Here is a 25,433-nt window from a genome sequence, read left to right as displayed (position 1 = left end):
ACTAACACTCACTAGTGTTTTCAGGGGCTCTTGACGGATCCAGTATCAACTCCTGTTTTCACTGATTCACGGACAATCTGAGAAGTTAATGAACTTTAGCCTTAAAAACAAAGCAACCAACTATCAAATATTGTCTGTCTTCTAACTCTATACATGCATGATTCCATGAGATCAGGACCTCAATAACAATCCAAAAGAAAAAAAAATACATCTGACAGGGGGAGGGAGGAAATGCCTGAGAGTGAGCTACAAGCCATCAAGTTTAGCGATTATAGACACCACATGCATTCTAGGCCCTCAGAGCTCTGGACCAAGAAGAGGCCAGCAGCCCCTTGAAAGACTTGGGAAAAACTAGTTTATTACATGGCATCGATAAGTCTGGGGCCTCTGAGGCACACCACAGGCTGAGCTTGCCTATGTGCAGAATAGAGCCAAAGTGATACGAAGTACGTTGTTCATCTAGATCTATTATACAGCGGACAGCCAAAACCAGCTCACATTCAAGACAACGCCATAATCTTGTCCTGTTTCCTAGTGGGTATTGCTTTCCTCAACACTAGAGGCAGTGTCTCCATACAAAAAGAGGCCAGCTCAGTGGCTGTCACTTGAGGCTGCTATTCCCCGGAAAGAGCAGCACACCTCCTCACAGTCCCTTTGCAGGAGTCCTCAGGGCTATTAATTTCTGCACTACTATTGCAGCGTTTCTGATCAGCAGAAAATTCTCCCAATCTCTCACCTCACTGCCCATGCTGGCCACACTAAGGCACCTAGAAGCAATCCGTTTGTAAGGCTAATGTTGGTTACATTTTAGGAACCTATGATTTGAAACAGAACCTGGTACACACAGGGAAGAGTTCAGTAAATCACTAGCTTATGGATGCCGGGACCATCAACACCAGAGCTAGATCTTGGCTGAGTATGAAAAATATGTGGCTTTATTAAAAGGCATACACTGCATTATATACATTTTTTTCCTTTAAAAATATAGCTCTAAGGGCCAGAGAGACGGTTCAGAGGTTATGAGCAATTTTTATATTTCCTGAAGGCCCAGATTATGTTCATACTACCAACATGGCAATTTGCAACTATCTGTAGCTCCAGCATTCTCTTTCAGACTCAACTGGCATCAGGACATATGGGCATGCAAGCAAAACACTTGTGCACATAAAAACAAAAGTTGAAAATTAAAAATACAGCTGTATTTATTTTCATTAAACATCTCTAGAAATAATACAACCATAAGAAAAAATGAATCCCAGCTATTCTTTTTTGTTGAAATGAAAGAATATTTACATTAGCTGTTATCATAGCACCTGGCACTTATGAAATAATGAAATATGTGAAATCCCCAATTATTCTGCTTTGGTTTTGGTTTCTTTGTTTCTTTGTTTTAGTCAAAGACTTCCTAACAGAGCCATGCTCTGAGACTTCCTCGGGAAGCATGAACAAATGTCTTTCCACCCTAAACAAGGCACTAACAAAACGCCAAAGAAGTAATTCCCTCCTAGGCTAGCTTAGTGAACCATGGAGTTTGTTACAGGGGTGTGGATAGCTCAAAGGCAACCACATCATCAGAAAGCCCACACCAGCAACAGAACAATTTATACCTGCAGGCAATTTGGCCACTTCCCTCCCTAGCAACTGTTACTGCTTACCCTTGAGGAGGGGGCTTGTGATTCTCCTAAGCTTCAGGAACTTCCTGAGATTTGTCCATTATGCTTACTTCCTAAGTCTTGTAAGTTTCATTTACTTCTTGAGCCTTAATGAGGCTCCTTCTAGAAGGAAAGATTTCAATTCAGAAGAAATAGCTGCAAGCTTAATTATCTCTTTATTTTTTATGAATATCTTACATTACTTTGAACATGAAGATATGTGGGGCTTTAGTTCTTGTTTTTAAGAAACAGTGCTTTTCCCACTAGGTTTAGAAAGTGTTTCCAATTTTGAGGCAATAGTGTCATTTCTGTCACCTGGACTGAGTGGCCCCCAGAGCAAATCATAAAAACTTTCTTGGCAACTTCAGACTTTAACAGATGATTAAACAAATACATGCCATATCTGAAACAAAAAAAAAAACCACATTACTTAAGAATAAATGTCACAAAATAAACATGCAATCTGTTTCATATGTTTATATCTAACTATTTTAAGTATTGACTAAAAAGAATAGATACAATCAACAAATAGATTATTATAGAAGTATAGGGCAGGGACAAGGGGCTCATTTCCAGTTCAGAGAATTGGGAATTATTTCATGATGTCTATCATGACAAGTGTAAGCCAGGACTGTGTCCCCTATATGAGGAAGAATACCGGAAGGCTTTACATGAGAACACACAGAGATTTATGTAGTAAGGGGCAGAGAGAACATGAATCCTTTAAGGCAAAAGCTATGCAGTCAAAGAGCAGAAAAGGTCAAAGATCAAAGCCCAATGAACATCTGGAGAACCAGGAATAAACACCTTGATCTTCCTGCATAGCATGAGGACTTGTTATCCAGAGTGGTTTGAGGATGGATAGCAGATCAACAGAGAAGAAGATTAAATCTGGTTTTGTTTCTGATTGGTGAATTTGAGTCTGGGGCTAGAGTGGAGTCAAGAAAAGGAAGCATTAAGACAAGCTCTACCTCCCCATCCATTAAACATTCTAGAGACAGATTAATATTGCTCTGTACATAATTTTTTAACCCTGACGTATAAACGGGTAACACATACTTCTTAACCTGGACCCAGAAGCTGTTTCCTTTATCAACAAACTGAATTCTTTTTCTCAAGAAGTTGCAGTTGGCTATAAAGCAGGCCCACCCATCATCCCTCCCTGAAATGTGCCCACCATCAAGCTAGGTCTTCTGCCCTCCATGATGAGGCAACGCACAAGTGACTCTTGTATTTCCCTGATGGCTGCTGTGGGCCTTTTCCTACTTCTCTACACCCTACTCTGACTCCTCTGTCAGACTATCAAGGACATCCCAAACGTGGGTCTCCCCACCCAACCTTGTGTGCTACTGATTTTCAATTCTTTCTAAATAGAGTGGTCTCCCAATAGTGTTATGGAAACGGCACACTCATGCCTACACATTTGGATATTGTTGTTTACTTAAAGCCCTGCCTCTTCCTTAGGTCACCTAATTCTGCAGATTCTGGTCAATCTTCTTAACTCTAATCCTCTAGTCCCCACCGATCTCCCCTTTCCTCGTTCCATATTAGATTTGTAGCTGGTGCCTACTCAAGTCAGCAACTAATGAGTACTGCCCTATGGTCATCACTATTGTTCAAACATACTATCTTGTCTTCAACTGATACGCCTAAACCAATACCTGGCATGTGATTGACGCTCAACAAATGCTTCCTGGTAGAACGAATGAATCAACTTTTAAAAATTGAAAATCTGGCAAGGCAGTGGTGGTGTACATCTTTAATCCCAGCACACAGGAGGCAGAGGCAAGTAGAACTCTGAGTTCGAGGTCAGCCTGGTCTACAGAGTGAGTTCCAGGACAGCCAGGGCTACAGGGACAAAGCCTGCCTCAAAATAAATAAATAAATAAATAAATAAATAAATAAATAAATAAAATAACACATGTAAATAAATAAGGAAATGTTGAAGAATCTGTATTGCGGAGGTCAGTGAGAGTCTATCTTCACCGTGATGAACCGAAACAAGGCAATCAATTATAAACAAATGAAAATCACCTAGACTTGGATAAACACTCAGGTGTGTGTGGCTGGTGAGATGGGTCCACAGAAGCACGAGGTGCACCTGCCTGGCCACCTCCGTTCAGTCCCTGGAACCCACTAGCCAACTGTAGTGGCTTCCAATATAAACTCAGCACTCCTACTATGAGACAGGAGGCACACATAGGAGAATGGCCCCCAAGTCTACAAAGCAGCAGACACAAGAGATAGGTGCTTCAACCAGGTGGAAGGTGAGAACTGATTCTCTAGAGTTGTCTCTGACCTTCACATGTACACACGCATGCCTGCACACATGTGTGCATGCACACACACACATGATTTAATCTAAGAAAAAAGATTTATTTCCATGTAAACCGGTAAGTCTCTAATAAGATGGAAGAATTCTGAAATAAATCACATATGAGTAACCAACTGCATTTATGTCTTCATGGGCAAATAGGGGTTTCTAAAAACACAGGGCAAAAAGAAAAGCTTCTTCCAAATTTGAAGATAAGAAATTCAATAAAAGTCTTCCCCTTGAATCCCTTGAAGAATTCTTAAAATGTAGGACTAAAGGTTCTTTAATATGAAAAGAGCAATTACAAATAAAAAAAAGATAACAGAACACTATAAAGAATATTAGCAGACTATTCACACAATAAATTCTCCTACACTCTAATAAATTCTCTTATACTCAAATATGAAATATTCAATCTCACTGAAAAGAAAATCTAAAAACACATATTAAAGTTATTCTGACATCTCAAAAAATATGCAAAACCATTAAAACTTCACATACTGTCATTTATTTGATTTACTGAAGCTTGATTTTTTTTCAGGGACCACACTGGTTCTGTTTAAAATATCGCAGATCTGAAATAATCTGATATACAGGTGTCAGTAGTACATTCCCATAAAATTTACCACCTCAGCCAGTAGAGAAAATTAATCCAGGAGTAGGAAGAATTTCACAGAAAATACTCATGCACACTAAATTTCCGAATCACTGTGGGTCACAGGCCACCTTTTAAAACATTAAGTTGTGAAAAGTCCCCCTAACTATACGGCAATGGGGTCTTTAGAAAAGGGGCTTTTCTCCTTCAAAATACCTCAGCTAAGCCGGGAGATAAACAGAGGCCAAAGAAATCCAAGAAATGCAGAAAGAAAGAGAAAAGAGCTTCCCAAAGAGGGGTGGGGTAGGGACTGCCCCCCTCCCTCTCTGATAACTTCCTTTAGTGTGTCCTGATCACACAAAGTCCATGTAGTCTTCCTGCTAGAGTTAGAGCATCCTTCCTAGAAAGATAATTAGGAAGGATTAGTTGCCACACAAAGAGGCTCTGAGCAAATTAACAAAGAAAGAGGCCTCACCTCAACTTGTGCCCATCAAACCTCCCAACACCAATGCCTGGCAAAACACCAACACCAAGTCAAGAAAAGACAGAACTCTGACCATGCAAAAGTCAAGCCCCTGTCAAAGAAAGCCCTAAAATGGGTTGGGTTGGGTTGGGTTCTGCTTGTTAAATCCTGCACCAGTGACAGATGGTCTTGCTGATTTGTAAAGGGCTGAAAATGGCTTTCTACAGCAGCAACCAACGCCAGTAAACAGACTATGTTTACAGTGAATCTTGAGCTGTTTTGAAAATAAACAATGTTTGTCTAACCATTTGAGATTCACAAAACCACTAAAATATTCACTGTGCCATACTTTTGTGGGGGTGGGTGGGGCTTCAAAATACTGCCTTGAATTTGTTAGGTTCTGAAACAGGATCTCACTGTGTAACTCAACTGGCTTCATACTGGCAATCCTCCTGCTTCTACTTCCTAAGTATTGAAATTACAAATAAGAGCTGCCACACCTAGTCTTCCCCCCCCCTCCCATTATTTTGAGTAAAGGAGTCTCAGAGTGATATAAAAGAATGTGAAATAAACAGTCAGGGAGCCTGGTTCAAGCCCTAGCTCCTGAGTCACTTTGGGCAGGGCGTTCAGGATCTGACTTCATATCACAGTTATAAAACATTATGGTTTGCATTGGTAGAAAGTTCTAGAAAATGGGGAGGGGGACTGTGCCCAATTCTCATTCTATTTTCCATTGCACTTAAATGTTAACTTCCAAAGGGATAAGCACCCAGGGTTGATTCTGCCCACAGATACTAACACTAATCAAATAGCTCTTCAGTATTTTGGTGGAGCTTAAGTGATGAAAGCCCAGAATCACAGGAACTCTAGTGAAAAAATAATTTGCGTATGCCTGATTGTCCCTGTTGGCTTTCCAGGAGCTTGAGCCAAGTGTGTCAAGGTTCAAATCAATATGTAATTTAATACTTACGAGCACTAGAAAACTTGGGGCTCGTAAAAAGAGTTTACAGGGTCAGTGTCCAGAATCCTCCCAAGAGAGGGGCTGGCCAGCTGTGCTGTCATACTCCGTATAAAGTGGCTTCGGCATTTCAGAGCCATGCTAGGAAATACAAGGAGCAGAAAGACCCAACGCTATGATGTCAAGACCCAGAAAACTATTGTCCAATCAATGAAAAACCCTCAGGACATCTAGAGACATAGTAGAAATGGGCCCTTTAATACCTACCAATACCAGAGAAGAACACAATTCCAGGCCAAACTATTAACCAACCCTGGAACAGACAATGGTGATGGGGGAGAGTCTTTTGTTTTGTGTTAATTTCATTGGTTAAATAGAGACTGCCTTGGCCCTTTAATAGGACAGAAACTTAGGTAGGCGGAGTAGAAAGAACAGAATGCTGGGAGAAAGAAGCCGAGTCAGGCAGTCGCCATGATTCTTCCACTCCAGACAGACGCAGGTTAAGATCTTTCCTGGTAAGCCAGCTCGTGGTGCTACACAGAATATTAGAAATGGGTTAGATCAATATGTAAGAGCTAGCCAATAAGAGGGTAAAACTAATGGGCCAAGCAATGTTTAAAAGAATTCAGTTTTTGTGTAATTATTTCGGGGCATAAGCTAGCCAGGCGGCCAGGACCTGGGGCGGCAGGAACGCAGCCCACCGCAGCTCCTTACTACACAATGGAATGAATGGTTGAGTCAACTTCCTTGGCCTGGTCACCTGGCATTATTCTGGGTACAGTGAGGCAGTCTTGAAGACTGATTAATATCTGCATTTCCAACATTTGAGTTTTACTGAGTCATTGATACCACTGACCAAATAAGCCCTAAGCAGGCAGAAGAAATTGCATACTAATCCAAATGAATGCTATGAAGGTGTGATACATGCAAGGTGCCATGAGGGAGCCTTGCAGGAAGCTATTGTGGGGTCTGAGATTAGCAGAATGTGTATACATTAGTTAGAGAAGTAGACGATGGAATAAAGGCAGAAAACACTTCCTGCTCATGTCAGGAAGGAACTGGCTGGACAGGACCTTGACAATGACCAGAAGAAAGAGAACCAGGTAAGTATAGGAAATCAGACTTCAATGTGCAGAAGAGTCTGATCTTCACTTCTGAGAAGTCAGCTGAGACCTTTAGACAGAACAAGGAGAAACAGGTATTGTTTCGGTACAGGGAACTCTCTAGTTACAAGCTCAGGTTTACATCCAATCATTCTTCATAGAGTCCCAAATTATAGGACTATAGGAGACAATCAGAGCCTCTCTCCCTATTGTTAAAGTAAAGAGAGAGTAGAGAGAGGAATTCTGGGAAACTGAGGCTGTGTTAAGTTTCCTCTGAGACCGAAACATTCCAACTTGCAGGGAAGCATGGAGGTAAACAACTCAAAACAGCGTCAGGAAGTCCCTAAATCAGAACAGATTCACTAGGCCCCTCCCTGTTAGAGTAAGCAATAAAAGCCAGGAGTCCCTCTCAAATAGACTCTGAGACCAGACCAGCTGCCTGGAAGAAGCAGAAACCAGCCAAGCTGCAGGAAGAGTCACTTGAAAAGGACCTCATCAACCTGCTGAGTTGCTGCAGGCTGTACAGTGTGCCCCAGGTTCCCAGTTTTTTTTTTGTGAATTTTCACCTGTACTAGAGTAGGCTTTGGTGATGTAGCTGTCTTTGAGTCCTTTCTGCTCCTTTACGTAACCCCTCACTCATATTCCTTTAAGTAACCCCAATAAAACTCATGGTTTACCAAGCTGGACTTTGGTAGTGTCCATACTCTGGTCGTGAGATTCCTGTGTGGGGTGAGTAGACTTGTGTGTTGCGTCTCCCCAGGGAAAGGTCTGTCACATAAATAACTGGTTAAGTGAATAGAATCTCTGGCCTGGGTAGAAAGACCTAACATTTCAGTTGGGCCAGGTCAATTTCCTGTCCAAAGACCACTCCTAAGCAGGCAAGTTCACCTTAAGACACAATGAGAGATAGATAGGCTAATTGTTCCTTTAATGAAATACTCTCCTACGCTTTCCAGAATTCCGGCCCCCAGCCTAGTTTCTACACGCCACCATAAGGTTTTCTGTTGGACCAACTCCCTAACTCCAAAAGGTATAACTTTTTCTTTTCTTTTTCTTTACATTTTCTTTGGGATGCTAGCCATAACTAAATACACTTTTTTCCTCCTCATGCTTTGGGCTGCTTTACTTCTGCTCTAAAGCCCCGCCTCCCCACACTGGTTTTCTGCTGTCAGACAATGGACCTCCATGTCAGTAGCTCAAACAACATGGCTTTCCCCCTTCTTTCTCAATCCTCTTTCTGCAAGCAGCTGCTGAAGTTTACCGCCTGCCTGCCTTAGGGTGCCTTTAATTCAAATAAAATTGTTCTTGAGATTACATTTGAGTCTACTCTTAAATTCTTCTATTAATGATACTGAAAACCCCAACAGAGGATCCTGACTATCCCTGTATCACCTGGCCACCAAGAAAGAACTCCTCCAAATTTCTGTCATTCTATCCATAAGCATAAAACAGACGGTCAATCTACTATCTAATTCCACCTGGTCTTTCTAGCTTCTCCTGCTATCACAGATACACATATCTTCCCCCAAAATAGCAGGCCTGAATAAAAAGAGGCATTTTTTCCCTAGATTAATGAATCTAAGGTTTCTCTGCTCCATAAAGCTTTTCCTCCCACTTACAAGTTCTTACCTCCAAGATCAAGAGACTTGAGGTCTCCGCTCAGTCGACTCTAATGTCTTTCAGGGAAAGGTAACTAGGTGAAGTACACACTCCACCACACATGGTAGCGGGCTTTGCCTTTTAGCTCCAACTTGCTGCGTATTTTAGAGGATTTGAGGTAGAGTCCACACTCATCTCACACGGGATGCCCACCCTTAAGAGTCTTTATTCGAGGCAATTCTGAAGCTGAGAACAGGTATGAAATTTTAGTCTTAAATGTTAGTCAAACTCTTAAGGCAAGGAAAGCAAAAGAGGAGGGGTTAGTTTAAGCTTAAGGAAACTTGGTTAGCTTTGGTTAGCAAAGCACATTCAAAGGGAAGGAAGGATTTAACTGTAATTTAATCAGTACCAGCATCAAGCTCAGCAGCATTCTGACATTGTCAGTTATACAGTGACAATCTAAAGATCATGGGTCCATGTCAGTCACATTGGCACCAGGCGATTTACAAGTTTCAAAAACGTATTTTATGAGTTTTCCATCCGACTTCCACTGTCAGTTTGGAGCAAGTCCTCTGACAACTAAGGAAGTCCGTTCTCAGTGCACAAATGTGTTCAAACATAGAAGCAGCACAGAGAAGCATCCCGAGGCTCCAAGGCCATCATCTTATTGGTAAAGAGTGGGGCCCTCTCCCCATCCTGTTTGCCCATGCCCATTCTTCCTAGACACCTCCAAGAACACTGCAATCAGAGTCCTCAGCCACACTATCCAGGTCAGTGGCTCTCAACCTTCCTAACTCTGTGACCCTTTCATACAGTTCCTCATGTTGTGCTGACCTCCAACCATAACAATATTTTCGTTATTACGTCATCACTGTAACTTTGATACTGCTATGAATCATAATAGAAATATCTGCTATGTCACCCCCCATGGGGGTCATGACCCACAGTTTGAGAACCACTGCTCTAGAGGATGAGGTTGCTTGGGTGTGCCCAAAGGCTCATATCTATAAGTAGTCTTCTCAGGGCTCCTCACAGTCCTGGCCATCTCCAGCCTCTTGGTCTCCTGGATTCCCATTCTTCCTCCCTGGCAAGTGCCTGGGTGTGCTTACACAAAGATTTCAAAGGATAATGTAAAAGAATTAGATATTTAAAACTTCAACCTGTGTGAAGTACTTAAATCTATTTTTACTAAAGACATAAAGGTTGGCTTAGCTTCTGAGTGGAAGGTACTAGGGTTTCTAGTCACTAACCTTGTGATTATAGCTCACTCACGGCAGGAAGGCAGACTGCCAGAACAAGCTTAGCTCTGTGGTAAGATACTGTGGTGAGCAGAAAAACTGTCCTTTCCCCACTCCCAGAGTCACCCTTACTCTATGCTCCGGAACCTGTGAGTGCTGATGTTCACAGCAAAGGAGGACTAAAAGCGCAGATAAAATTAGCATTGCTAATCAGCTGACCTTGGGATGCATTATCCAGACAGGTTCAAGGCAATAAATAATAAGTGCCCTTAAAAGATGAGGAATCCAAGGACGTAGCATCTGAGGCAGGAGGACTGTGGGTTTTAAGGCCAGCCTGGGCTACTTAGTAAGACAAGGAGAAGGGAAGAAAAGGAAAGAGAAAAAGTGAAAGAGGTAGAGAGGGAAAGGGGGAACAGAGAAGGGGAGGGAGGAGAGGAGGGGGAGATGGAGAAGAAGAAAAGGAGGATGAAGAAGAGGAAGAGGAGGGGAAATGAAGAAGGGGAGAAGGGGGTGAGGGAAGAAGAAGAAGAAGAAGAAGAAGAAGAAGAAGAAGAAGAAGAAGAAGAAGAAGAAGAAGAAGAAGAAGAAGAAGAGGAAGAAGAGGAAGAAGGGGAAGAAGGGGAAGAAGTGGACGAAGAAGAAAGGGAAAAGAAGAAAGGGAAGAAGGGGAAGAAGGAGAAGGAGAAGGAGAAGGAGAAGGGAAGGGAAGGGAAGGGAAGGGAAGGGAAGGGAAGGGAAGGGAAGAAAGAAGTGTTGTAGGAGGAGGCTTCCAGTTAGTTCCCAGCTGCTCAGCCCCAAAATAACCACACAGAAACTGCAAAAACTGTATGATTAAATCACCACTTGGCCCATTAGCTCTAGCTTCTTACTGGCTAACTCTTACATTTTAATTTAACCCATTTTTATTCATCTGTGTATCACCACATGGTGGTGGCTTACAGGCAAGGTTCCAGCATGTCTGTTCTGGGCACCAGTTTAGTTTTTCCTGCCTACTCTGTTCTGCCCTGCTATAGGCTCAAAGCAGTTCTTTATTAACCAATGGTATTCACAGAGGGGAATCCCACATCAAAAAAGAAAGGAGAGAGTTTCCAACACTAGAAAGATCAAGCCCAACACTGCTGGCTCTGAAGGTGAATGAAGGGGCCACAAGACAAGGAAGGCATGCAGGGAGCATCTGGAAGCTAAAAGCAAAGTCATATGTGTTCCCCAATACCAGGAAGAATACAGACCCAGGCATCTCCTTGCAGCACACTGGGACCCATCGGGACTTCTGACCTCAGAATGACAAGATAAGTGTGTTAAGGGACTAACCTTGGGAGAGTTGACACGGCAGCGACAGGGAACTAGCACAAAGGCAGTCTTGATAACCTCTCCAGTTAAGAGACGACATGTGCAGAGGACCTAAATTTGAGTCTGGAGACGGCATTTAAAGACAGGTAAAGTCTCTCCAGGCAAATGACTTAACCTCTCAACATCTGAGCAGCTGCATAATATAAAATGGAGATAATAGTACTATAGCTTGAAAGTGATTGACCTTTCCTGGGCCCTAGGTCCTTGGTGCAAGAGAGCTGAGGGGAGGACCTATAGGAGGCATGAGGAATCCTGAAGAATCTGCTTTGTGAGTAGACTGATGTTTCTCTTAAGAGACTGGATTCACTCTGGTAAGGCTATCTTTGGTATCAAGAAACTGGGTTCGTTACCAAAAGGAGACCTATTACAAGCAACCCTGGCTCATTCTTGTTTCTTCTCTCCACATACGATCATTTTCTTCTCCTTCTCTTTCTTTGCTTTCCTTATCTTCCATCCAAACCTACATGGCTACCCAGTCTTGGGCTGTCACCCCCCCCCCAAAGCTATAAACAAACCTCTTCTTTATGAATGACTCAGTTTTGGATATTTTACTATAACAGCATAAAACAGAATAAGACAAATAGTATCAATTTCACATTCTTTTGAAAAGATTAAATAATATAATTGCCCAAAGCAATGAGAACAGTGCTTGGCACAGACCAGACTCTCGGTAAACACAAGCTGTTACCATCACACAGCACCACAGCCATACTGGCCGCCAGCAATTAAACCGGGGAACAGACCGTACCCAAACCAGCACTTGCCCTTTTTAGCTGAAAACTTTTAAGTTCTTATCACAAGTGTTTGAACATAAGTGTCCAGGGTTTAAACCAAGGCTTTTATTGGTTCTTTATCAAACAACTTTGGGCCGCTGTATTCTCATGAACGCAGTGTGTAGAGAGGTCTTATAGAACACGTGGCCTGCCCTTCTCTGGCCATCTCTCCAATCTCTACTTTATGGGTTATTATTCCTTCAAAGTCTTTCTCTAGACCTCTTTAATTCCAGTTCCTCGGGGGCCAGAAAGATGGCTTGGGGGATAAGAGTGGTCGCTGCACGAGCAAGCATGAGGGCCTGAGTTCGGATCCCAGCACCCACATTTTAAAACAAAACCAGAAGGGGAAGAAAAGCAGAAGCCAGGCATAGCCACATGTGCATATGTAACCCCAGAGCTGTGGAAGGGCAGAAACAGGAGGATCGCTGGGGCATGGTGGCTGCAGCCTAGCTCTAGGTTTTTGTTAGATATCCTGTCTCAGAGGAATAAAGCAGAAGGTGATAGAGAAGGCTATCTCACTCTGTCTTCCACAGGCTAGCACACTGGTGCATACACACATTGATAGATACTAGTGCATACGCACATTGATAATCATACTGCTGCATAAATACTGGTGCATACATACATTGATAAATCATACTGGTGCATACATACATTGATAAATCATACTGGCGCATATACACATTGATAAATCATACTGGCACATATACACATTGATAAATCACACTGGTGCATACATACATTGATAAATACTGGTGCCTACACACTTTGATAAATCATACTGCTGCATACACACATTGATAAATACCAGTACATGTGTGTATACTTAAATAACAATCCTCATAAAAAGCTAAATATTAGCCAAAAGACACAAAACTTCAATTATTCAGAATGGAAAGGGTATGGATCTCTAGCAGCCAGATGACTACAAGTAATAATACCATATTGTAGACTGGAAATGCCCTAAAGGGTGCTTCTTAAATGTTCTTATCATGGACAGCAAAATGGGAACTCGTGAGATGGTGTGGTGGTTTGAAAGAAAATGGGTCCCATAGGGAGGGGCACTATTGGGAGGTGTGGCCTTGTTGGAGTAGATGTGACCTTTATTGGAAGAAGTGTGTCACTATGGGGGTGGGCTTTGAGGTCTCCAATACTCAAGCTACCCCTAGTATCACAGTTTACTTCCTGTTGCCTGCCAATCAATATGCAGAATTCTCAGTTCCTTCTCCACGTCTGCTTGTATGATGATAATGGACCAAACCTCTGACACTGTAAGCCATCCCTAGCTAAATGTTTCCTTTATAAGAGTTGCTGTGGTCTTGGTGTCCGCTCACAGCAATAGAAATCCTAAGACAGATGGATATGTAAATTCATCTGTTTGCAATAGTCATTTTATAATGTGTACCCATCAAAGCATCGCAGTGAACACTGTATATACACAATTTTGTCCATTGTTCTTCAATAATGCTAAATATTTCAAAAAAATGGGCAAGAAACTGAAACAATCTGAAACATCCACCAAGACTATGATAAATAAGAAATGTGGTATACACACATGGTGAAATAATCATTGACAATATAAATAAACCAACTCTAGTCCACAACTACACAGATAGATCCAAGGTATAATACTAAGTGGGAAACACACTGTGTTACTAATAGACAGTTCAAAGATGGGCAGAATAGGTCTGTGTATATGAGAAGTCCCTTTGAAAAAGACGAAGGAGGAAGGTCTAGGGACACTGGGCAGTGTCTAAATGTCCTGTTCTTTAATGTGGATAACACACATGCCAGAAGGCAGTCACTCTGCTGTGATCATTAAACTATAAACTATTGTTTGCTTTTGCTTTTAAGTTCCATGTAAGTTCAAGTTTAAAAGGTGAAACAAGGACATCTTTGGTGATAAAACTAATTATTGGTTCAATGATGGTTTAAGATTTTTATTCTCATCCCAAAGGTCCCTTGAAATGAGCTCTGGCAGTCCTTGGATTGAGTTCTTCACCTTCAACTTTGTAACATCTTGCTTCTACCTCCACATCATCGAGCAGAGAGCAAAGACTTGTCAGGCAGATATACAGTAAAGCATGCAGACTCCACATCCAAGAGCCTGGGGCTTTACAAACACAGGCAGCATAATTCTAGGGGGAGAGGTAACTTCTACACTGTAAGCATCCATGGAACACCATGGGCAGGGGCATCCATGGAACACCGTGGGCAGGGGCATCCATGGAACACCGTGGGCAGGGGCATCCATGGAACACTGTGGGCAGGGGCATCCATGGAACACCGTGGGCAGGGGCATCCATGGAACACCGTGGGCAGGGGTATCCATGGGACACTGGGGGCAGGGGTTTCAACTTTATCAATGCCTTTCTTCCTCCAGGCAAACCAGAAAAATTTGAAAGACTTCTACCTCTTTTGCATGAATACATGCTGAAGCCATTGTCTTTCTCTATCACAGCTATACCATTTTTTTTTATGATCTAATACTTACTTTGTGTGTGAGTGTTTTGCCTGAATATAAGGCTGTGCACAATATGAGTGCAGTGCCCACAGAGGCCAGAAGAGGATGCAGAAACAACTGGAGATAGAGTCACAGGCATTTGTGAGCAACCGTGTGGGTCCTGGAAACCAAATCTGGGTCCTTTTATAAGAATTGAGAGCTCTGCACTGCTCAGCCATCTCTGCAGTCCCTCTACCTTACCTTTTTTTTCTAATTTTTTATTACTTTATAAACAATACCATTCAAAATTTCCACTTCACCCCCTCCTCCCACTTTCCTCCAGCTCCCCCACTCACCTTTCTCACCTTTCCCCCTCTCCCCCTCCAGTCCTCCTCCTCCAGTCCTAAGAGAGGGCAGGGTAAGGCCCTCCCCCCCTCTGTCCAGGCTTAGGAAGGTGTGCATCCACATAGAAGAGGATCCCAAAAAGCCAGTAAATGCAGTAGAGACAAATCCCAGTGCCATTATCGTTGGCTTCTCAGTATGCCTCAATTGTGACAGAACCCACGTCGGAGCACTGGGCTGAGTTCCTCCACCTTACTTTTTTTTTAAAAAAAAAAAAAAAAAGTGTCTCTCACAGAGCCTGGAGCTCACTGACCCGCTAAATTGGCTGACCTACAAGTATAAGACATAGCACTGGGATTGTAGCTATGCACCATGGTTAGCTTTGCAGGAAGTATTTTTAATTTTATGCCAATCTCAGTGGAAGCCCCTCTGGGTGCCTGTGTGGGCAGGGAGGAGAAATTGCATGGACAGTATCTGGAGTGTTGTAAACACGGGGAAGCTCAGAACAGACAGGGGGGGGGGGCGGGAGTTCACTTCTGTGAGGCCCAGGTGAAGGGTCAACACTAAGCAGAGTCCACTACAGTGTGGGAAATCATTTGGGGATAGTAGCAAAATTCAAGAGCGGAAACATTGTAGCTGTTCTAGTACGTTCACTCCAAGTGCCAAGGGCATCTATTCACACTGCAAACCCAGAGACATCTCTCCCTGGCTTCAGCTCTCGACAGCTTTCTAATAAGCCTTCTGTTGTTGGAGAACAAAAAAAGAAGGTATAGGAAAGTTCAAATAACGAGAATAAACTCGTGGGCTGCTGTCATCCCTGAGGGCAGAGAACTCGAAGGACTACTTCACCAAGTATCCTGTCTTCGGTGCCAGCAAAGCACACTCCTGTTTTGAAGATTCCCAAGCATGGGAATTCCTCGCCGGGAAGGCAAGAGCCTGACAGAACCGAAGCTGCACATCCATCCCCTTCCTCCTCCAGGGCGGGGACATCACTGGGTGCCCTATCAACCAACCCACAGATAAATGTCAAGTACTCGTTTCTCAAGAACTTTAAAAGCAGAAGGCGCCCCTCTGTGTGGACTTTTAAAAGACCTCCTCTATATTTAGAAACTTTCTGGCATACTGTAAACTCACTTGGTAAATATAGAACACATTTCGAGTTAGTCCCATTTTTTTTTTTAAAGAACACATTCAAATTCGCTCCTTTTACCTTCATCACATCCTCTAGAGGAGGCGGCAGTCAAGACAACTGTCAGTGTCTTCAAAGGGAAAAACTAGTTTTTCCAGACCAGCTAAGCACCCTCTTTTGTTAGAGCAGGATACCAAAAAAATGAGGGAAAAAAGACCACAAAAAAAAAAAAAAAAAAAAAAAGACGGGCTGCATGTGAGCTCTACAGATAGATTTGACATCTATATCCTGAGTAAAACCAGACTTCCTGCTCAGGCTCAGAGAGGGGGACCGGGCACATTGTCTCCTCCATAAGGGCTTCCTTCTCACACAGTAGATAATAGTTCTGCACTTGGCAAAACGGCACTCATTGTACAACACTCCCCCAAACAACTGAGGGACCTAACAAATAAACAATGTCCCTTTGAGCTCTGCATCAGGCTCCCATGGCCAGCGCCTATATCACCCATCATGAATAACAAGGATTAAAAAAAAAAATCAGTATTTTACAAGCTAGTTGGCAAGCCTTTTTAGCGGCCCTGAGAGTTGGAAAAAACTTCTTTGGAAAACATGAATGCATTTGGGACATGATGAATGCGAGCTCAGAGCTGAAAAGAGCGGAACCATGTTGACTGGTGCTCTTTCAGGAGTTATTGCGACAGCCATGGCTCGTGTGCATTGACACCTGTTCACATGTGAATCAAAGACGGGCCCTGGCAGGGCCTACAATCTAACAGTGGCACTCACAGTTTGTCTCTGAATAACATCCACAGGATGCACGTGTGACGGGTACCCAAGCTGTACTCCAGAACTATGAAGCCGTCGATTAAAAAAAACAATAAAGGAATGTGGGGCTGAGGGGATAGCTCTTGTGCCTTGCAAGCATAGGAACTTGGATTTGATCCACACAGTTATTAAAAATAATAATAATAACTCGGGTGTGGTGGCACTCTTGTAATGCCAGGACTAGGGAGACGGAAACAGGAGGATCCTGGGATTCAATGACCAGCCATCCTAGACTATGTATTGAGTTCCAGGTCAGTGAAAACCGCTGTACACACACTCACACACACACTTGGAGGAATCTGAAGTGACAACAGATATTCATGTACAGGACAATGAAGTATCGTCTGGGCATTTCTTCCATTCATGCAGAGGCTATGATGCGGCACCAAGAAACAGAAACAGCAACACCACAGTAATAAACCTCATGGGAAAGCCAGAACAAAGCTCCAAACCATGGTGCTGGCTTTTCCAGAATACACTGGGCAGTCTCTCCAAACCAAGTAATCATCCTTGTCCTACTGACACCCACTTGACTAAGTCATTAGTAGGGTGCAGGGTGTGGTCTCACCTACTTCACCCCAAAGCTCCATCACAGGCCCTCCTTTCCAAACCAAGTACCAGACACTTTCCCGGCCGAGGCAATCAGGAAAACTCACCAGGATTTAAAGGCCCAGCACCCTCTTCCTCACATGTTGGAAGCAGGGGCCACACCTGGCTCTCTCTTTCCAAGTTCAGCCAGGTGCCCAGGTTGACACAGCGTTAAGAGTGGATCCACTTCCTTCCTATGAACTGCCACGACTGCCACACCTGATCACAGGTCCTGCCGTTACCTCTGGTCCTAATATTCTGCAGATGCCCCAGGCACGGGCAGCTTCCAAAGGATCTTGCTCCTATTTAAAAACTTCTTGATTTTTTTTTCTAAATGGTCTGTAACAAAAGTATTCCCAAAATATAAAGAGAATTTTGTAAGAAACCCTTGTGTAACCCACCATTCTGAATGGAAAATTATCACCGCATAGCTGACCTTGAGCTACCATCTCTCCATCCGCTGGATTTGGTGGTCCAAATCTCAGATACCACACATCTTCATAGAGGATGCTTTGCTAAGATCTTCTTCCAACGCCATCATCAGACCCCCTCAAATCCAACCCTACCCTTTCAGACTCTAATCAGCATAGACATTTTCCTGACTGCCCTAGAACCCAGCTTTGTTCTTTTATACGCAGTGTGTTCGAATCACGACAGAAGTGTGGTCCAATTACCATGACTGGCTAATGAGTTTCTTAAGTTTTTATAAACTATAACTTTTCTTACCTTTGCTTTTATTGTGTTTTTTTTTTTTCATTTGCTTGTTACTCTATTTGGGAGGGGGCACTGTTATACTGAAATGTCATTCAATAATCTGGTTTTCACCCAACTTTTAATGTCTGTATTGCCAATATTCTTCACTTACATCAACCTATGTCCTAAAAGTGGCCTTCATAGTTTTCTTTATTGCTGCTGTGTTAAAATTCTCTAGCCAAAGAAACTCAAGGGAGAAAGCAGTCGTTTTGGTCCATCATGGCAGGGAAGCCCACGGCGGCAGGGAAATCAGTAAGGCAAGAGCTTGAAGCAGCTGATCACATCCACCGTCAGGAACAGAGAACAATGAATACATGAATTGCACAGCTCCCACTTATATCCCCCAGGACCCCAGCCAGAGAACGGCACCGCCCACACTGGCTAGGTCTCCCCAACTCAAGTCTGCCCTGACGAGAATCTACACAGGCATACCCGGAGGCCTGCTGCCCGAGCAATTTACACCTCTGCCAAGAAGACAACAGACTTCAACCATCACTGTCACTTTTAAATATGTACAAAAATCCTTCCTCTTCCTCCCTTTCAGCAGTGCGTCCTCCTACTGCTCATGAATGTGGACCCAATGGCCCACTTCTAAGCTGTGAGAGTTTGTCATATTAAACACTTCTGACTACAAGGGCACCCCGACTTTCCCTCTGCTCTTGCGGCTCCACGGTCACTCAGAAGTCAGCAGCCATGTTGGAGGGCCGGGGGGGGGGGGGGGCAAGGGAGGGGCCTAAAGCTTCCTGTGTCAGAGCTGAGACTTCCTATCAGCGACCTTAGTAGTGAGTCCTCCTGGCTCATTGATCGCCTCGGTATCGGGCATGACTTCAGGTGATGGTTGCCCCTGGTTAACACCTGTCTGCCACATCAGAAGAGACCTAGCCAAAGCTCACAGCTTTAAGCCTACAGAATTACACACACACACACACACACACACACACACACACAGAGGGAGAGGGAGAGAGAGAGAGAGAGAGAGAGAGAGAGAGAGAGAGAGAGAGAGAGAGAGAGCATCAAGACATGTCAAGACATGTTTGGTGACTCAGACTGCTGAGTTAGAAAAGGTAACTACCACACCAAGCTCTTGAACCATCACCTCTCTGGAAACACCTTCCTCAGTTCTGCATGCCCAAGTTTGCTGAATTTCTAATTTCCAGACTGCCTTTTCCAGAGAGCACCCCCGATTCCACTTTGTCAACACACCGCCATCTGGAAACAACCGCTTCTTGCTTCAAGTCCCTGAGGAGCCTCGTGGGTATCCCAGCCAATGTCAAACTCCTTAAAGCCGTCTCAGCCAAAGGTAAAAACCAATCTGTGTAACCGCCACCTGCCTGATCTAATCTAATGCCGCACCTGCTCCCACAGGGCCTCCGGTCTGTGCCATTTGAACAAAACAGTTTTATCACACTGAGCTTCTCCTCAAACTCCAGGCACACTCCAACCTAAAGGCCTCTGCCCCACCCCTCGCATTAATATTCACAGGGCTCCTGCCCTCACCTCCCACAGTTCTCACTTTAATTGCTTTAATCGTCATCCCTGGAGCTTTGTCCTCCCCACCTCAAACCCTTACAGCTTTCCGAGGACACTGTCTGAAGTTTCATTTCTCTGCAGCCTCATTCATCAGTCCTCTGCCCTCTGCAGACTGTGAACTCCCGAGAAGAGCGTATTTGCTCATGTACTGCCCTCCCACGAGGATAACGTCTCTCTACGTAGATGGACTGAGTGAAAACTGGACCCATGATCAAGACTTAATATTTCAGATAGTGGATATGAAAGGTTTCCTTTGGCATTTTACACAACTTTGTGTCTACAAGTAGATCCTTTTCATGATTCTCAGTTACCTACTTCACCTGTTAAAAACAAGACTTTAGGGGCTGGAGAGATGGCTCAGTGGTTAAGAGCACTGGCTGCTCTTCCAGAGGACCTGAGTTCTCTTCCCAGCACTCACATGGCAGATGTCTGTAACTCCCAGGGGATCCAGCACGCCTTCTGTCCTCTGCCCACTATTGTATTTAATGGTTAGGTAATTTCTTGAGAATATATGACATGTCCTGAGTATCACAGATCCAAGAGCTAAAAATGTCACTATATAGCATGAGGCTATAGTAGCGCTTTCCCCTGCTCTGATAAAACTACCTACCTGATGTTTCCACCACTGTATTTAAAATGCCTTAACTTATAACCTTCTTTCTTACGCTACTGCAAAAACTCAGGGAAAGGTTCCAGGTTGAAGGTGGGATTTGGAGTAAACGCAATCTGCGTTCCCAGGTCGTGGTGTTTATATTTGGTTCCAGACTACAGCATCTCACTCCACACGCACATGTCCGGTCAAGGCGTGACTCTGATGGGGATGCGGCAGCTGCAGAATCCAGAGCCATTTACCTAACAGAAGCCAAGTCCCACGTGAAGCTGCAGCCTTGTAGACACTGTGAAGCTATGTCACCATAACTGGGTAATAAAAACTGGCCAATAGCTAGGCAGGATTTGGGGGACAGAGAGAGCTCTGGGAAGAAGAAGACGGAGTTGCCAGCCAGAAGGCAAGGAAGAAGAATGTGGAGTACAGAGAAAAGTTAACCAAGCCACTAAAAAGAATGGATTAAAAGGTATGAGTTAATTCAAGATATAAGAACTAGTTAAAAACCAGACTAAGCTATCGGCAGAGCTTTCATAATTAATAATAACTCTCTTTGTCATTATTTGGAAGGTGACTGGAGGAACAAAAAAAGGCTCATTACAAATGGCACCTAGCAGCCGGGCGGTGGTGGCACACCCTTTAATCCCAGCACTTGGGAGGCAGAGGCAGGTGGATCTCTGTGAATTCGAGACCAGCCTGGTCTACAAGAGCTAGTTCCAGGACAGGCTCCAAAGCCACAGAGAAACCCTGTCTCGAAAAAGGAAAAAAAAAAAAAAAAAAAAAAAAAACAAATGGCACGGAGCATCCAGCACATAAAGCCTGAGAAAGCAAGAGGAAGAGGAAGAGGAAGAAGGAGGAGGAGGAGGAAGGAGGAGGAGGAAGAGGAAAAGGAGGAAGAGCTCTGGACCAAGAAGAGGCCAGCAGCCCCCTGAAAGACTTGGGGAAAACTAGTTTATTACATGGCATCTATAAGTCTGGGGCCTCTGAGGCACACCACAGGCTGAGCTTGCCTATGTGCAGAATAGAGCCAAAGCGATACGAAGTATTTTGTTCATCTAGATCTATTATACAGCGGACAGCCAAAACCAGCTCACATTCAAGACAACACCATAATCTTGTCCAGTTTCCTAGTGGGTATTGCTTTCCTCAACACTAGAGGCAGTGTCTCCATACAAAAAGAGGCCAGCTCAGTGGAAGAGGAGGAAGAGGAGGAAGCAGCTTCCTGGGGACCAAAGTCTTTCAGATAAGATCTGCACAGAGAGACTGACAGTGATGGAGCCACCAACACCATATGACAGCACCAAGTGCTAAGATGAGCCACGCCCAGCAGCTGACATAGCAGTTCATTTGTCTCATGCCATCAGAGATCACTACAGATGCTTAATGAGACAGATCCAGGCAGAAGAAAAACCTCTAAACAGGTTACAGTGTGTGTGAAAATGTGCATGGGCTTTAAAAAAAAGAAAATGGAGACATACAGTCATAGAAAAAAGGCAAATAGTTTATAAATAATAAAAAATAAGCCACATAGAGAAGGAAAATACACAGGGAGTCTGGACCCTATATGGTGTCTTGATGACTTTGAATTTTTTATTGCCTGGTGAACAAACACTAGATTCTGAGAGACACTGGACTATGGAAACTGCTAAATGAAACTTACATATTTTTAAAAATGTCTTAACTTCAAAATGGAAGTCAAATATATGTTACACTGGGAAAGAGGTTATGCTTTTGTTTCCACAGAAAACAAGAAGCTCATTCAAGGTTGGTAGAGGTCAGATCTAATTGGGGAGGCTCCCTGAAAAAATGGTTACAGACATAAAGAAATAAACCTTCAAGATGGGGGTATATATTTTATCTGCTCAAACATCAAACAAAAAAATCATCCTTGGCTGACTTGTGTACAGCACACAGTCCATGTTTGTATTAATGCAGCTGTGTGTGTTACTTTTGAAAGTTTGTGTGTTTTCAGAGCCAGGGGACCAGATACTGATGAAATGAGTGGCCAGGAGATCCAGCCTCTCAGAGCGCTTCTGTTACAGTTTCCTCCAAGTTCTGCATCCAAAACAGCGTCAAGGCTGCTGGCTGAGATGATCTAGCCTCATAGACTATTCTAGCCAGGACTTGACCATTATCCTAATTTTTCTCAGAGCCTCCCAAAGATACCAGTGTCCCCGAGAACAGAACAGTCTTCTCATTTCCCTCATAACATTCTTGCCTAAATTACAATGCCCACACCTAAAGAAGGGAAGATTTTTTAAAGTTGCTCCCTTAGCTTTCTCTGGCAAATGATTTTTGCAAACAATCCCCTCATGCAATCGCAGTCAAATGGTGGCTGGTGGCAGTCAAGTCGAGTAACATTTCTTGTAATTCACTTCACGGTTTACATAAGTAATAGGGCTAGAAAAAAAGTCAGAACAACACGCGGTAATCTGACTCCTGATCGCCAAAGCAGAATTCAAGGCAGAACTATTTTTTGTTCTTCAGATCAGAGTGATGCTAGAAGGGAGATGTCTAAGCATGATATAAATCATTCCAGGGACACACAGTCACATCTGTGTTCTAGCACTAAAATAGTCACCATTAGCCTCCGGAGAAAGAGGTGAGCAAGCTCATTCAGGCCACGGCCTGCTTTTGTGCAAGAATGACCACTCCATGTTTTAAACGGCTGTCAAATTGCCTTCTAAACATTTATGTTTCTATCCACAGACCTGGGATGCTCTCAGCCTGGATCAGGAAGCCTTCTTTTCCCAGTGGATAGCCGTCAGCAGTCAATGCAGATATTCATAACTAATAAGAGGGCTGAAAATAAGTGACTGTGGGGTCTCAGCCGTATATGAGACATCTTGATTAACCCCCCACTTAGCACTAGGACCATGGAAGAAGAGGAGGCGGAAAGAACTTGAGAGCTGGAGGATGGGGTGGGCTGCTGTGAGATGCTGTCTTCTGGGTGTGATGTGGCTGTGGTCACCTGCACAAGAGCAAGCCAGCAATAATCCACCCTGGGCTGGGGCGGAATCATGGCCCCACCCCTCACCGAGGAGCTCCTGGCAGCTGAGAGCCACTGAAGAAAAGTGAGAAGGTGGCCACTCTAGCCAGGCTCCACTGGGCTCCCCACCTATGCACATAAGGGCAGCACTAATGGACTTAGCACATTTATCTGAAAAAGAAGAAGAGGGGAGGAAGAAGAAAGAGGAGAAGCTGAAATTGAGATGGAGGCATCTTGGGGGAGAAGGAGTCGGGGAAGAAGAGATTCAGGAGAAGATGGAAGATGGATGTGATCTTATTTCATCTTATATGTATATGAAATTCTAAAATAATTAAAACTGTAAACATCTTTAAAAGATAAATAAAACAAACAAAAGAGAAAATGACCGGAAGGTGACTCATTTAGTGAAGTGCTTGCTGTCCAAGCCTAAGGGCCGGAGTATCCCAGCACCCACATCAAAACCACACACGGCAGCACTCCACAGTCCTAAAGCTGGGTTTGGGACAGCAGCCCAGGGCTCTCAGGCCAGCCAGTCTAGCCAAATCAGATTTATATACTAGATCTGATGGTATATGCCTTTAATCCCAACACTGGGGAGGCCAAGGCAAGTGTATCTCTGTGAATTCAAGGCCAGCCTGGTCTAGGGGAAATGGGGGGACCAGAAATAGAGAAAGATACCTGATATCGACCAATTGACCAATGGTCTGCACAGGTGCATATATAACACATTTAGCACACACACACACACACACACACACAGGATTGATAAACATGCTTGAGAAAGAAATCTAAATAAGAGCAATATTTTGTGACTTGAAATCAAATTTCAGTTCCACAACTAAAGTGATCTGGGGATGAAATAAATGTCACCTATGGTCCACGTTGTTGTGGGGCTGCAGTATGTTGCAATTGACCACAGAAACCACCTGTCCCCCAGAGCACAAAATAGTTCACTATCTCGTCCTTCACAGAAAGTGTTTGCCAGGCCCTTCCTTCACAAATCAGGCCCTTCCTTAAGGATGGACGTGGCTACCTCTGTTCAAGCTCTAATGGGACAACTTACCCATTAACTGTGTGACTGCCAACAAGACAATCATTCTATAGCTGGCTTTGCTCATCTGTAAAAACAAGATTAATCTCCAGGACTCAGTGCAGACTCACTACGAGTTACAAAGTGCTAACCGGCATGCAACTTCTAAACTAGTACCTGGCGCACAGGAGGCTCTGAGGAATCATTGCTTGCTCCTCACCATGAGATATAAAATGTGTTATCAGAATCACCAGGTTTCCACCTAGTCCATGACAGAACATTAATGTAGTCATATAAAGTATTAGATTGCAAGAAGAGATGTGGAGAAAATTTAAAAAAAAAAAAAAAAAACGAGAGAGGTTTGGGAGAGAAGAGACCAAGTCTGCACAAACAGTAGGTGGCCCACTCAAATGAGAAGCATGAACGAGGATGGTGGGGCTTTTCAACAGATGAAATGACCTCCGTGAGCTAACTGAACACTAACCCTGTGGAAGTGCTGTCTCCACGGGGAAATGCCTTCCAAATTCCAAGCAGGTGACTTACAAATGAACTGGGGTCAAGTCTCTCTTTAAGTTGGGGGCTTCCTGTACTTGACACCCCACACGAATGACAAGAGATCCTTGCAGCAACTTCAGCATCTCATTATCCACGTGGAGCTGCTCTTTAAGAGGAGACAGTGAGACAAGGCCCCTCTGCGGGCTGTTGGCCACAAAAGTCACAGGAGGTCAAGGGCAATTTTTCTTATCCCTGAGTTGACCTCGTGCTCAGTGCTCCCCGAAGAGTAAGAAGAAATAGGAAAAAAAAAGTTCCCATAAATAGAAAGCAACGTCATTCACCAAAACTGGGCTTGCATGGCAAGTGAGGCAGACATTGTGTGGTGTTCAGAGTGGAAGCTGAGAGTTACCTCCCAATAGGTCTCTCTCCTCTGCAAAGCTAAACCCTTACCTCTCCAATACCTACATATTTCTCCTTCTAAGTTACTGTTTCAGGACTCTGAACCACCCCCACCCCATAAAAGAATTATTTTGAAGTTCTTTTTTTTTAAGCTATTTTATCTCGTGTGTTATGGGTATTTTGCCTGCTCACATGCCTGTGTAACACGTGCATACCCAGGGCCTACAGAGACCGGAAGACGGCATCAGATGCCCTGGAACC

At 43.8% G+C, this 25,433-nt stretch overlaps 1 protein-coding gene across 4 annotated transcripts in view; it reads right to left on the bottom strand.

Moving 5' to 3' along the window:
* Window positions 1–25,433, bottom strand: part of Ltbp1 (latent transforming growth factor beta binding protein 1) — a 374,464-nt gene that overhangs the window by 291,941 nt on the left and 57,090 nt on the right. The gene's annotated exons all lie outside the window — the stretch shown is intronic.

Source organism: Alexandromys fortis, unplaced genomic scaffold (genome assembly GCF_014885135.2).
Source record: "Alexandromys fortis isolate MF-2015 unplaced genomic scaffold, M_Fortis_MF-2015_v1.1 scaffold_148, whole genome shotgun sequence".
Lineage (NCBI taxonomy): Eukaryota > Metazoa > Chordata > Mammalia > Rodentia > Cricetidae > Alexandromys > Alexandromys fortis.
This window is presented reverse-complemented; position numbering and strand designations above follow the sequence as displayed.